General features: G+C 44.1%; 1 long non-coding RNA gene across 1 annotated transcript in view; it reads right to left on the minus strand.

The window, feature by feature from the left end:
* LOC142818835 (uncharacterized) overlaps positions 1 to 13943 on the minus strand; it is a 68451-nt gene that overhangs the window by 9390 nt on the left and 45118 nt on the right. Inside the window, exon 2 of the long non-coding RNA XR_012896487.1 lies at positions 1676 to 1808. This is a non-coding gene — a long non-coding RNA (uncharacterized LOC142818835). The remainder of the gene's footprint in view (positions 1 to 1675; positions 1809 to 13943) is intronic.

Genomic DNA, 13943 nt, shown 5'->3' on the forward strand with positions numbered 1-13943 from the left:
TCTTCCTGTGCACCCCCTTCCACAGGACAAATGGCTTCCTGGTAGAGATACACAACCTTGCTTCCAAAACCATCATTTGCACAGAGCCCTCACAGAGCTGTCGTCACTGAGGGTGCATCTACGCGGCACCGTTTTTCCACAAGAATGGCCATTATTCTGGAAAACAATATTAGCATCCGCTCTGCAATTGCGTTATTTTGACAGAAAGTCAAAATAACAGACAGCTTTTTCCGACGGCGGTAAACCGCATTCCAGGAAGAATAAGCCCTCTTCCAAAAAAGCTCTTTTGGAAGAGGGTGTGTGTAGACGATCCACTGCTACTATATTGAAATAGCTCCTCACCAGGGCCATTCTAAAGTTATTCCTCCCCAGTGGGGCTCTAAGCCAAGATAGCGTGCCTACATTAGGGGAGCCTTCCTTGGACTGATTTTGAGGCTTCCCTGTAGTATGGGTGTTCTATTTCAAAATAAGTTTTTCCGGAAGATATCTTCTGGAAAAGCTTATTCCGAAAGAAGCTTGCAGTGTAGACATACCCTGACATGCAGGACATACAGATCCCTGGAACAGGATCTTTACTTCCCACCATGCATGTGTGCACATATGCACATGCACACAGCAGAAAACTACACTGGTTCCATGCCCTCTGTGCTTTCTATGTGGAAATACCTTCTGGGGACTGTGGGAGGAAAACAAGGCCTAATTTATTCCCATGGTTTACTGTCCTCCATCCATCCTCCAGAAGTTCTTGAGCCTTAAAGGGACCAGAGGTTGGTTGATCCTGGTTAGTAGCATTGTGTGTCATGTAGAAGATCAGGGGAACCAGGCTGTGTAAAAACCACAGTGATATTTGTGGTTCTGATACATGGAAAATACCTCTGATTAACAGACATGATATTTGTAGTAGCCTTTTAGTATTTTAGCTGCAGTGCAAAGCAGTCCGTCTGAAATATCACCAGGGCTCAGCAGTATTAACGCTCCCCCAAACATAACCCATTATCTCAGAGAGACAAAACCACTTAGAACTGGAGTCATGCACCAGGTTTAGGACTTTGGAGCAGTGGGTTACTCAAGCACCTTATTTTAGATCTAGGAAGGATGAAAGAGACCAGAAGGAGGCAGAGACTATGGGCACAGTTGGAAAGTCTATTAGCCAGATTGTACCTGCTGTTCTTAAGTGCTATTCTTCCTCCCGTCAACAAATTTAACACTGTGTTCCAATCAGTCAGCCAAGTACACATTGCCATAAGCAAGACCTGGATCACTTCCTGAAAAAATTAGCTGTTCCGATTCATCAAGCGCATTGTGCTTTTATCAGCAGTCAAGCCACTTAAACACGGGACTGCAGCTTTGTAGACCTAAAACCAACAAGGGTAGAATTTTATGGTGTCCTCCTAGGGGGAGACACTTTTAAAAAGGCATTTAGAGACCTCCCAAAAATGTATACTAGAGAAGAGTGAGGCGTCTAATTCAAAAGGTCCCAATTGAAAATCTTGCAGACATCAACAATGTTGAGAAGCTCTGCAGAGTGGTGATAGAAACATTAAATCTTTACAGATGTGTCAGGGTGGAAACCACTTGCGCATTCCCCCATGTGAATGAGGGTTTGAATAATTGACAGAGGAAAAAAGGGGAAAATTCCAGGAATTGTTCATATTAAAAACAAAATGGCACCTACCAGTAGACTGGCAGACCTTCAGCGTCATTGTTCAGAGATGTTCTCCAGTCCAGCACGGGGGCAAATTGCCATCTATTTAGTTGGGGGAGCTTGTTTCATGGCAAACTCAGGAGAAGAGTCAGCCGTTGTGTGCCTATGTTTTAGCCCCAAAGATAGCATGTTGAAAGACAAGGCAGTCTTCAAAGACTATGAATATGAAAGAAAGCATGTAGCTGACAGAATTCAAATTCAGTAAAACCATCTCATACCCTGTTGGCTTCAGGAATGATCTTATCTCCATCATTACAACATTGGCCTTTGAATTAATTAATTTGATCCTTGTACTCACTTTCACGAAGGGTAGCTCTCAAGCAATTCACTCCCTGTGACCCCCTGTGGTTCAAAATAGCCTCAATCTGATGATGTTCAAGTCACACTGCAAATCCATCTATGTGATACTATACACACACTATATAATGCTTTTGTTAGTTTCTAAGGGTGTGTCTATACTACAGGTTTTTTTTTAAAAAAGTAGCCTTTTTTCTTCTGTGTCTAGACTGCTGCCACGTTCTTTTGAAAGTAAATCGAAAGAACGTGGCAGTTTTTTTGACCGCAGACAACCTCATTTTACGAGGAAGAATGCCTTTTTTTGAAAGTGCTCTTTTGAAAAAGGCGCTATGTAATGCAAACTCTGCTTTTTTGAAAGAGAGCATCCAGACTGCCTGAGTGCTCTCTTTCGAAAAAGTGACTTGCTTTTTTGAAAGTACTGGTTGTAGTTTAGATGCTCTTTTTTGAAAGAGGCTTGCAGTCTAAATGTAGCCTAAATCTACACTGCATGCTTCTTTCGAAATAAGCTATTCCAGAATAGTTATTTCAAAATAGCTTATTTCGAAATAGCATGTCTATACCGCAAGGAAGCTTCAAAATTAGTAAGAGGCAGGCTTTGCCAATGTAAACGTGCTATCTGGATTTAGAGCCCCAGGAGGCACTGGGGAGGAATAACTTAGAATCGCTCTGGTGAGGAGCTATTTCAAATAGCAGAAGTAGAGTGTCTACACACGCCTTATTTTGAAATAGGTGTAATTCCTCATAGAATGAGGTTTACAGATTTCAAAATTATTTCAAAATAATGGGATGGCTGTATAGAAGCTCGCCTTGTTATTTCGAAATAATCCTAGTTATCTCGAAATAACAGTGCAGTGTAGACGCACCCTAAGGTGCCACAGGACTACTCGTTGTTTTTAAAGTTACCAACTCAGACAGCGACCCCTCTGAATGTGTTCTTTCCTGGGCATTGAAACAGGAAGGGATGATAAGAATGAGAAACCATTGGAGAGAAGGGGATTTGAGATTCTGAGTTGGCTGGTTTGCTGCTGCTGAATTATAGCGCAGCACTTTAGGCTGCTTGGCTGTTCAGTTCAGTGCAGTTCTAAGTTATGGCTGGGGTAATGGAACACAGAGAAAGATACACTTTTTATAGAGGTCATATGTGGGTATACAGATCTAACTGAATACATAACATCCAAGCCTGCACTATAGATCCCCCAAAGGGTAAAATCGAAACCATGGGGCCCAGAAACTGAATTGCCTGGCTTAGATTCGATGCCATTAAAATATTTAACTGAACTGCAGCAATACGCTCTGCTTTCAGAAAGCCCTTCCAATTGTCAGTGGCAACAGTGAAGGCCTGGGATAAGTGATAGGAATTTACTTTCTCACAGTCAAGGCCAGATTAGGAAAGGAGCTTGAGGGACTAGAGCCCAGGGCTCTGGGTTAAGGGAGCCTCCCCCCCCCCCAAATCTCTGGGTGTCCAATAGAGTAACTCTTATTGTGGGGCCCCATTAGCCTGGGGCCCTGGGCTGGAGCCACTAAAGCACCTACATTTCAGCCCTGCCTAGCAGGGGGTGGGGAATATGGCTCTGCCTGCTGCCGTTCTACCCATCCCCTGCTGGGCTGGAGCTGCAAGCACTGGGAAGCTCTGTCCATGCGCTTCCCTCGCCTGTAGGCTCCACCTCCACAGCTCCCATTGTCTGGGAATCATGGCCAATGGGAGCTGCAGGGGGTACCTGCAGTCAAGCCCAGGGCAGTGCAAAGAACCACCTGAGCTCTCCCCTCCCTGGGGCCTGCGTCGCTAAAGGGGAGCTACCCCAGGTAAGTACCCTGCACCGCAACTGCCACCCTAAATCCACTGAGCCCCCATGCACACCTGCCCTGAACCCCCTCTTGAACCATAATTCCCTCACAGGCCCTGCATCCACATCCTGCCCTGATCCCTCTCTCTCACTCCAAATCCCTTGCCCCAAGTCTAGAGCTCCTTCTTGCACCCCAAATCTCCAGCCTCACCCCAGTGCCTGCAACCCCCATTGGAGCCTTCTCCCTCTCCCCCTCCCACACCGAACTCCTTGCCTCAACCCACAGCCCCCTCCCACACTCTGAACCCCTCATTTTTGGCCCCACCTCAGAATCTAGGGGGCTCCACAAAATCCACTAACACCAGGCCTCCAGAAGAGTTAAACCAGCCGTGCTTGCCGTTTGCTTCTCTTGGCTGGAGCACAAAGCTGGCTGTTTAGGGAGAAACCAGAAAAAAGGTTTCAGCGGCAAATTCCCTTGTTGTCAAAGGCTATGTCTAGACTGCAAGCCTCTTTCGAAAGAGGCTTTTTTGAAAGATACTTTTGAAAAAGCCTCTTTCGAAAAAGAGCATCTAGACTGCAACCAGTACTTTTGAAAAAGCAAGACCCAGGCAGTCTGGATGCTCTCTTCCGAAAAAGCACAGTTTGCATTACATAGCACCTTTTTTCAAAAGAGAACTTTCGAAAAAAGGTATTATTCCTCGTGAAATGAGGAGTACCACCATCGAAAGAAAAGCTGCGTTCTTTCGATTTAATTTTGAAAGAACGCGGCTGTAGTCTAGACGCAGGTGAAGATTTTTCGAAAAAAGGCTACTTTTTTTCGAAAAAACCCTGCAGTCTAGACACAGCCAAAGTGCCATTCGTGGTGGGTCCTCTTGGAACAGTAGGGCTGTGTCTACTCCGCAAAATCATCTGCTTTTGCGGAAAAACTTGCCAGCTGTCTACACTGGCCATCTGAATTTCCGCAAGAACACTGACGATCTCATGTAAGATCGTCAGTGTTCTTGCGGAAATACTGTGCTGCTCCCGTTTGGGCAAAAGTTCTCTTGCACAAATCATTTGTGCAAGAGGGCCAGTGTAAACAGCACAGTACTGTTTTCCGCAAAAAAGCCCCGATCGCGAAAATGGCGATCGGGCCTTTTTTGCGGAAAAGCGCGTCTAGATTGGCCACAGACATTTTTCCGCAAAAAGTGCTTTTGCGGAAAAGCATCCTGCCAATCTAGACGCGCTTTTCCGAAAATGCTTTTAACGGAAAACTTTTCTGTTAAAAGCATTTCCGGAAAATCATGCCAGTGTAGACATAGCCTAGGGGTTAATGCAGTCTATGGCGTGGATGACGTGCTTCTAGCATACATATAGCGTTTGCTGGGGGAAGTGGGTAGGATGCATCTCGAGGCTCTTTTCTCCACATCGTCTGGAGCGGGATGCCACGCAAGCTCTATTAATTACTTCTCTGGTAATCTTGGCAAGCCCAGGAGACTCTGCAGTTAATCAGCTCTGTGTTTCTGAGCACCACTGCTGGTAATGGAACCTTACTTCAGAGTTTCAGGGAGACATGCGGAGGCAGCGTCAGATCATCAAGCAACCCACTGTGCAATGCGCATATACACTTCCTCTACTTTGTAGAATGCTAATCTTCTCTCTTGGACCTCATTTGCATATTAGCTCTTTCTTTGTGAGGAATTCCTGGCTCACTAATTAGACTGTTTATTTCAGGGCCATTTAGAAGCGCTTTATTGGCCTTTTGTGTTCTAATTTAGCTTTGTGCACTAATATAGCATTTTTGGCTGAACAGTCTGAAAATCAAACTAAGGTCACTATCCTCCTGTCTCCTGCCTTTCTCAACCTTGAGAGACATTGGGGACTTGAACTTACATTTTTGGTGTTGCTTGAGTTTGGGGTTTTTTTAATAAGCATTATCATATTCTGAGCTTGTGCTACACCACTGACGACAAAGCCAAAGGAATCGGGACCTGGATTTTTAAAGAGGTTTACCCAAGGGAATGTCAATTATCTCTCCCTTCTAACACTGCAGACACTGGCTAGCACTTATAAATTCAGTTTTTGTATTGAGAAATGCAACCGCTTGGCTGCAGTTATTCATCTCGCACTTTCAGGTGAATAAAAAAGACTTGAAGAAGTCACTGTTGAAAGACAGGGGATCCGAGTGTAGCTTGATGGCTCCAGTAACAGAATAAAATTGTGGAGTGTGCGTGTGTGTGTTTGTGTGGGCCTCACTCAGGTAAATTCTGTTTAGCTTTGGAGGAATTTGGCCTTGCTTAGGAGTTTCGGACTCAGGCCAGTGTTTGAGAAATGAGTTCCTCTTTCACATTTGGTGATTGCCAAGATCTGAGCCCACATTTCTGTCTCTCCTCTTCAAGAGCTGATTACATCACTGGCTAGCAGCGGGAGCAGGACATTCTGCGGCACTTCTTGTTCTGCGGGAGAGGTGTTAGCAGTGTCATTGGATTTGAAGGGGAAACACAAGGACTTGGAATTCAGGCGGGTGAAGGAGGTACTAGCTTTTTCTGGTATTTGATGCAGTTTGTCCCTGTCGCTGTGTTGAATCTAGGGGAGTCACTATTGGGATGAATGTGGCCTATCATGCCTCAGGGTGTGTCTACACAGCACCCTAAACTCGAAATAAGATATGCAAATTGTGTATCTTATTTTGATTGAATTTCAAAATAATGTGCTATTTCGAGACATCCCTCAACCCTTGTGGAACGAGGGTTACAGGGATGCTGAAATAGCATGCCCGTTATTTCAAAAAATATTTCAAAATAATGGGCAGCTTGTTAAGACGTGGGGTAGCTATTTTGGGATACTGGAGATATTCTGAAATAGCTGCACCATATAGACGTACCACTAGAGTGAAATATTGTTGTCTGGAAGCAGACACTTTTACTCCTGGTAAAAGGCGCACCTGGGCGGTCTGTCCTCTCAGCTCCCTTTTCATATTAAAAAAATGCTCTCTCCACATGTGTTTAATTGGCTTTCTTTTGCTTTTAGATCCATTTCCAAAGTTACCCCTCCCAATTCTCCTCAGCACCTTAACTCAGCCCAGTTTTTACACATTTAACGAGGCCTTTAAAGAGCAGAAGATCCTGTTCCAGGGAGATGAAAGGAGCAAAGGCCCAGGAAATGGTCTAGTCATGGAAGAGAAGTGGTTGCAAGGAATTTGGCATTGAATGGGGGGGGGGAGGACCCCAGGATACTGTTCCTTTAAGGGCCCAGGATTGAGAGCCCTGTGTTTTAGGGTGAGTCAAGGCTCCCTACTCTTCCATCCAGAACTCCTCCCTCAGTACAAGAGAGACACTGGCAAGAGAAGGAGGCTAACTCGCTATGGGTATGTCTACACTACCCTCCTAGTTCGAACTAGGAAGGCAATGTAGGCATAAAGCACTTGCAAATGAAGCCCGGGATTTGAATTTCCCGGGCTTCATTTGCATAAGCGGGGAGCCGCCATTTTTAAAACCCCGCTGGTTCGAACCCCGTGCAGCGCGGCTACACGGGGCACGAACTAGGTAGTTCGAACTAGGCTTCCTAGTTCGAACTACCGTTACTCCTCATTTCAAATCCCGGGCTTCATTTGCAAGTGCGGTATGCCTACATTACCCCGCTAGTTCGAACTAGCGGGGTAGTGTAGACATACCCTATGAAAGGTGACCCCGGTGAGGAGCAGGCTCTGGCAGGGAAGGTGCTTGGTGGAGATGGCAGAAGAGCCCGAGGTAAGTAAAAACTGTTGGATGGCAGTGATGGACTTTACTGGTGGCACTGTTTGGAACTATCTGCGGGCACAAGAGGAGGCCAGAGGGATGTACGAAGAAGCTGAAAGGCCCTGAAGAGAAAGAATAGAGGGAGGTTGCTGCAAAGGGACTCTGGCCACTAGGGACAGCTCTGGAAGTGACCTTGCTATTGCACCCTTACTGGGGTGTGAAAATCCCCCAGTGCTCAGACTGACACACAACTGCCCTTTTTAGGCACCCACGTGCTGATGCAAGGATCCAAATGCAGAATTTAAACAGCCTTTGAAAGCCCAACATCTAGGAATTGAGCCTAGCCATCGCCGTATGTATGAGATCTTGTATTCCCCAAGAATGTCTATCCTCCAAGGAAATAATGAGGCTGGAATAGAGAGAGATGCTTTTATCCTAACAATGGTCAACCCACTTCTGCTAGATGCTTAGTAACCTGTGGGCACACAAGTACATTTTACAGCTTTAACTTGTGAGGGGCTCTGTTTGAAAGGCAACCTTCCCTTTTTTTTCACTCTTCACGCCCACGTGCATTATTAGCTGAGCTGTTTTCCTCTTATTATGCCAGCATAAGCAGTTAAGGCATTTTGCATGTTATAAAAAGCATTACATGCACTCTTTGCCTGAGCTAAGCAGATTGCATTTCATAGCAGCCTACAGCCTTAGGAATTCGTGGTGTGAAGATAGGGGTTTTTTCCCCCCATCATTTCTGATTAGGTACATTTCTTTAGGGCTCTGCCAACTGTTCACAGATAACACCTCTAAAACACATAAAACTTGCTAGATTTCAGAGCACATCAGGTATTTACCAAACATGTCTATATGGACATTCCCTGAACAGGAGAATTGAAATCCAAGGTGGATCCATACACAGATTTTGAACATGGCCCGACTGGAACAAAAATCTCAGTATGGATACACTACAGAGTTTTGTCAGAAAAACAGATGTTTTTCTGACAAAACCTGAGTTCCGTCTATACTGTAATCACATTCTTCCAAAAGTAAATTGAAAGAAGAGAGGGTTTTTTCTGGCATTGGTAATCCTCTTTCTAAGAGGAAGAAGCCTTTTCCCAAAAGAGCTCTTTTGGAAAAAGGCATGTGTGGCCAGAGAAGAGGGAGTTCTTTCGAAAGAAGAGGAAAGAGGAAAAAGCACAGGTGACCTGGTGGCCACTCCATCCATAGTGATCACAGCTTACATGCGAGATAGTGTCCATTCAGTGCGGACGCTATCTTTCAAAAAAGCAGATTGCTTTTTCAATGTGCTTTTGTGTGTGGACTCTCTCCTTCTGAAGAAGTTTTTTCAGAAGATCTCTTCCGAGAAAAGGTTCCGAAAGAAGACTGCAGTCTAGAAATAGCCTCCAGTTCCTTTGACACTCGAAGGGATTGATTTCTGGATTTAGACTTGGCAACTAAATTCGGTTCTAGTCTGGCATTTTGTTAGATAACCCCAAAAAGCAGATTAAAATAATTGGAAAGATCATTCAAAACACATGGAGCTGATTGGTGGTTTTGGGTCAAAATCAATCAAAATTTGTAGTTTTCATAGAAAACTAAGTGAAAGGTAGTGATGTGACTGAACTTTGTTTTGTAATTTAGGGTTTATTTCAACCCTAAAATAAAAGCAAACCACAGTGGGAATGAAACTGAGATTCACTGACACTGAAAAAAATATTCACACAAAACCCCAGGTGAAGCAAAATTACTGAGCTCTGCATTAATTTTGTCCCGGAAAGTCCCTGTTCTATCATGTACAGAGTTATATATAGTTATACATAACACATTTTTAAGCCACTTAATGCTGTTTACTCAAGTGTCAGAATTGCCATCCAATAGAAATCTAAACCAGGTCAAACCAAGGACCACTTTGATGCAGAAGAGAATAGATCCAAAACAAGTGGAACAAAAAGTAAAGGGAATGATTTCTGGAAGGAATTTAGAATAGCAATGGATGAACTTTTCAGATAAGTAATAGCCTAAAAGAGATTAAACATTATAGTTTCAATTGCAGTTGTGCTCAACCAGCCAGGGGATAATTCAAACAAGAAAAAAAATGCTGGATTGCCATCCTCAGTATAGGCATGTACCATTTAATTCCACTTACTGTAGGTTCACTGCATGTCTTTGGAATCAGATACATCTGTTAGTGTGCAAAGATCTGAAAAATGTGTGTCCCTTTTATCAATGTGACAACCAAAATCTAAAGGTAAACCCCTTATCTTTAGATCAGTCTGCTGGCATTGCATTTATTTACTGTAGACATTTCTTATTAACTATTTTTGACCACCAGGGTAATCTCTTGAGATACCCTGTCTCATTTTTTCAGGGACTACAGAACACACAGCCAAATCCATTCACATATTCCATCCTTCAGTCTTAAATTAATTACAGAAAAAAGTTAGGTGCTTTCATTAGAATAATTAAACCCTTAGTATAATTGCTGCATCTAATATACAATATTATAGCACAACATGTATCTAATTAATTACACAAACATAAAAGCTTTACCATACAAACACTGTCATTTTTCAGATTGTGTGGCCCAAATTCTGCCCTGCGAAACCCTAACTAGAGTGGAATGCACTTTTATTTAGCCTGCAAGAGGAGAATTTGCACAAACTATTTAATCTGAAAAGTGGGCAGATTATGTATTTTTGAGAGAAAAAATTATATCTTCATTTAAATTCTACCATAAAGTATGTGGGCCTAATTGTGTTCTCACATTAGTTTTGTGCCAATGTTACTCCGTCCAGATTTGCACAAATGAGCTCAGAACAGAATCACACTGCGTAACACTATTATAATCCCAGCTGCATCTTCTCTTTTGCCAAGATTTTCAAGCCAGCTGACTCTTCTGAGAATCATTCCTGGGTACCCAACCTCTGACATAATTGTCCTCAAAATAATATAGCAGCAAATGACAGAGGATTTCTATTATTTTATAAACCCCTCTCCTTTACACTGCATTTTCCAGTTTCTGAGATTTTTTTCGTGAAACCATGAAACAAATATTGGCTATTAATCAAACAAAACATCCAAACACTCTTAGTATTTGTAAACACACGACAGTCCAGTTCTGAGGCATATCGACAATGAGAAGTGTTCCTATTTCTTACTCCAGTGTTGAGAATTATCCAGAGTTCTTCTGAGTCCTCTCAAATTTGAGCCGGAAGTCTTTGCGTAAGAAAATGCATTCGGCCATCATCCTAACTAGAGTGGAATATAGAGATGTTTGATTTACCTTCCACATTCATCCTGTAATCCAGGACTCTTCCCAGTGGCCCAGGATATGTAGTCCTGGGCCACTGGGAAGAGTATGGAAGCATGAAAACTTAATGAATAAAGCCAGTTTCTTTTTCCTTTGGAGACGCGGGCTCAAGTCCACCTGACTGATCAAATTAATTTGTGGTCTCATTTCAGTCCCTCATGTACAACAATCCACATCACATACCGTCCATACATAATTTGCTAGGTATGACAGCCATTGTTCAGCAAAACACAGCCCTAAGGTAGAAAGGAAACCAAGTCATCCATTGGCCAAAAAGTCACTGGGTATGTCTACACTACCACCCTAGTTCGAACTAGGGTGGTAATGTAGGCAACCGGAGTTGCAAATGAAGCCCGGGATTTGAATTTCCCGGGCTTCATTTGCATAAAGCCGGGCGCTGCCATTTTTTAATGTCCGCTAGTGCGGACTCCATGCCACGCGGCTACACGCGGCACGGACTAGGTAGTTTGGACTAGGCTTTACAGATGGAGAACTGAGGCCCAAAGACATTAGGGGTATGTCTACACTGCCACCCTAGTTCGAACTAGGGGGGCTAATATAGTCATTCGAACTTGCAAATGAAGCCCGGGATTTAAATATCCCGGCCTTTATTTGCATGTTCCCAGGCACTGCCATTTTTAAATGCCCCGTAGTATGAACTACCTGCCCGCGGCTACACGCGGCACGGGCTAGGTAGTTTGAATTAAAGCTCCTAATTTGAACTACCGTTACTCCTCATTGCAATTACACAGTTTCAAACCAGGAAGTTCTTGAATCTGGCACCAGGATCTCCTTAATTTTCTCTTACGGTTGTTAGCCATACAGTATATCTATGTTTCTCCAAGACAAGTTCAGTTCTGCTACCTTTATAGTTTCAGCTGGGTAAGATGTTCACTATTATTGTTCTCCATGTTGTTGTGGCCATGTTGGTCCAGGATGTGAGAGAGACAAGGGGAGCAGTGAGGTAATATCTTTGGTCTATTGGTGGAAGGTCTTAGCTTTTGAACTACACAGCGTTCTTCAGGTCTGGCTGGATGGTATTGCAGTGATCTACATGTTGCTTTACCAAGAGGCTCGGAAAATATTGACACCCAGCATAAGAATACATGCCACCTTTGCTATGCAACCTGTGTCCCTCCAGGGAGATGGGCTCTACCTGTGTTATTAATCCTAAATTCATTATAATAGAGCCTAAAAATCTCAGCCCAAGATCAGGGCCCAGTTTTCCTAGGCACCAAACAAACATTCAGTGAGAGACAGCCCGACCACAGAGCACTACATAAACAGGACAAAGGGTCTGAGCGAAGGAAAAGTGACTTGCTGAAGGTCACGCAACAAGTCACCATGGATAAGTCTTCCAACTCCCAATCCAGCCTAGTCCGCTGACCCACACTGTACAGTAGATTTAATATAGCTAATAGTATTGCTGCATGCGTGTAATATAGAAAAAACACCACATCTTCTAATATATCCAGATTAACAATCTTTCTGTGACCCGGTTTTAGCATTGCCCTATTTGGTGAATTAAAACCGAAAGCTGGCCCCAAATGGGGTTTTGCACCATTGTAGGGTGGGCATTCTGCAGAATTTTGTTTGGTAGAATTTTGCAGCTTGAGGATTATGGGAGGGTGGGGGGGAAGTAGGGATTTTTTCTGCTTTTCTAAACAAAGCCTGACTTTGTGTTAAGAGCAAACAAGGCAGCAGAGCCCAGTTATGCTCACCTTCCTGAAGTTTAAAAGCAATGACCTATAAAACAGACATGGAGCTTTTCGTGAAACTACACTAGCCCCTTTGATCCAGTCAAGGTTACATTAGAGGTGTTCAGATATGATTTCACTGGTTCCCGGAGAGGTCATCTGACTGGACTATGAAATTTGTGACACCCTGCTAGTCATATCATTCCAGGTAACATGTCCCTAGAAGTCAACTATAGGCTCAAGGACTCAGGGGTGCAGTAGCCTACAGAAAGGGGGGGAATGAAGAGATAGTTGGCCCTTGACATATTACATTGTTGAAAGATCTAGAATCTACCTTGGAAAGATGCTTTGAGGCAGCATCTATCCCACTGTTGAACTAACTCCATGACGTGAGCTGATTTCAGTAAGTGGCTTTAGACATAGAACTCACTACAGCTAATACTATAGGATAGGAGTCAGGAATACTAAGCCATAGTGAATGGAGTATACATAAATAGTATATGACTTTGCAAACAATATTTTTTAAAATTAAAAACATCCAGGAAGGGCCGGCTTCTGCTCCTCTAAATTCAGTCTCAAAGCTCCCACTGATTTACTGGGAGCAGCATTGGGTACCCCACAGTTATTTTCTTTTGCTGTTGCTTCTGTTGAAGAAACGTACAGATCCAAAGTATGGACTTTCTGCGTCCACCTGTAGAGAGAGCCTTTTGTGACAGAGCGATAATTCCAGGGAGATATTAGCTGGTCTGAAGCTTTTGACCTGGGGCTTTGTTCTGAGCCATTATTTTTAATTGATATTTGTGTCCTAAGTGCCTTAGCTACAATATGGTTGCAAATGGTATCATGCTCGTTGAAGGGGCAAGAGCAGCAACAGGCAACCAAGAGTAGTGTGTGGGCCACATGAGTGGTTCTTCTTCATCTCAGTGGGCCACAAGATTGAAATCCAGTGGTGGGCAACTTCTACCCTGCAGCCCACTGGGGTTCCACCTATGGCCCATAAACCCCCTTTCTGCCCCCTTCTCCCACACCTCTCACACACTGGGGCACCAGAGCCTTGCACGTCCTACTCCTTCTGCTTGCTCCCAGCCCTTGTGGATACACTGATGCACGTTCCTCCCTCACTCCTCCCTCTCCTTCCCAGAGCTGGAACACCATGAACAGCTGATTTGCAGTGTTCAGGCTCTGGGAGGGAAGGGTAGGAGCGGGGACAGAGTGTGAAGGGTGCTCCAAAAATGCTGGGAGGGAGGGAGGGAGGGAGGGAAGGGAGAGAGGGAAGGGGAGAAGTAGTAAGTGTGGGGCTTCAGTGCCCCAGTGCACAAGAGGCATGTGGGGGTGGGAGATAGACAGGATGCAATAGTATTCCCTGAGACTTCTCTGCCTCTGTCACCAGAGAGGAAATAGTCCAAGTCTTCACACAGTGCATAGTCAACCTGTGGAACT

This window comes from Pelodiscus sinensis, chromosome 18 (assembly GCF_049634645.1).
Source record: "Pelodiscus sinensis isolate JC-2024 chromosome 18, ASM4963464v1, whole genome shotgun sequence".
NCBI classification, from domain to species: Eukaryota; Metazoa; Chordata; order Testudines; family Trionychidae; genus Pelodiscus; species Pelodiscus sinensis.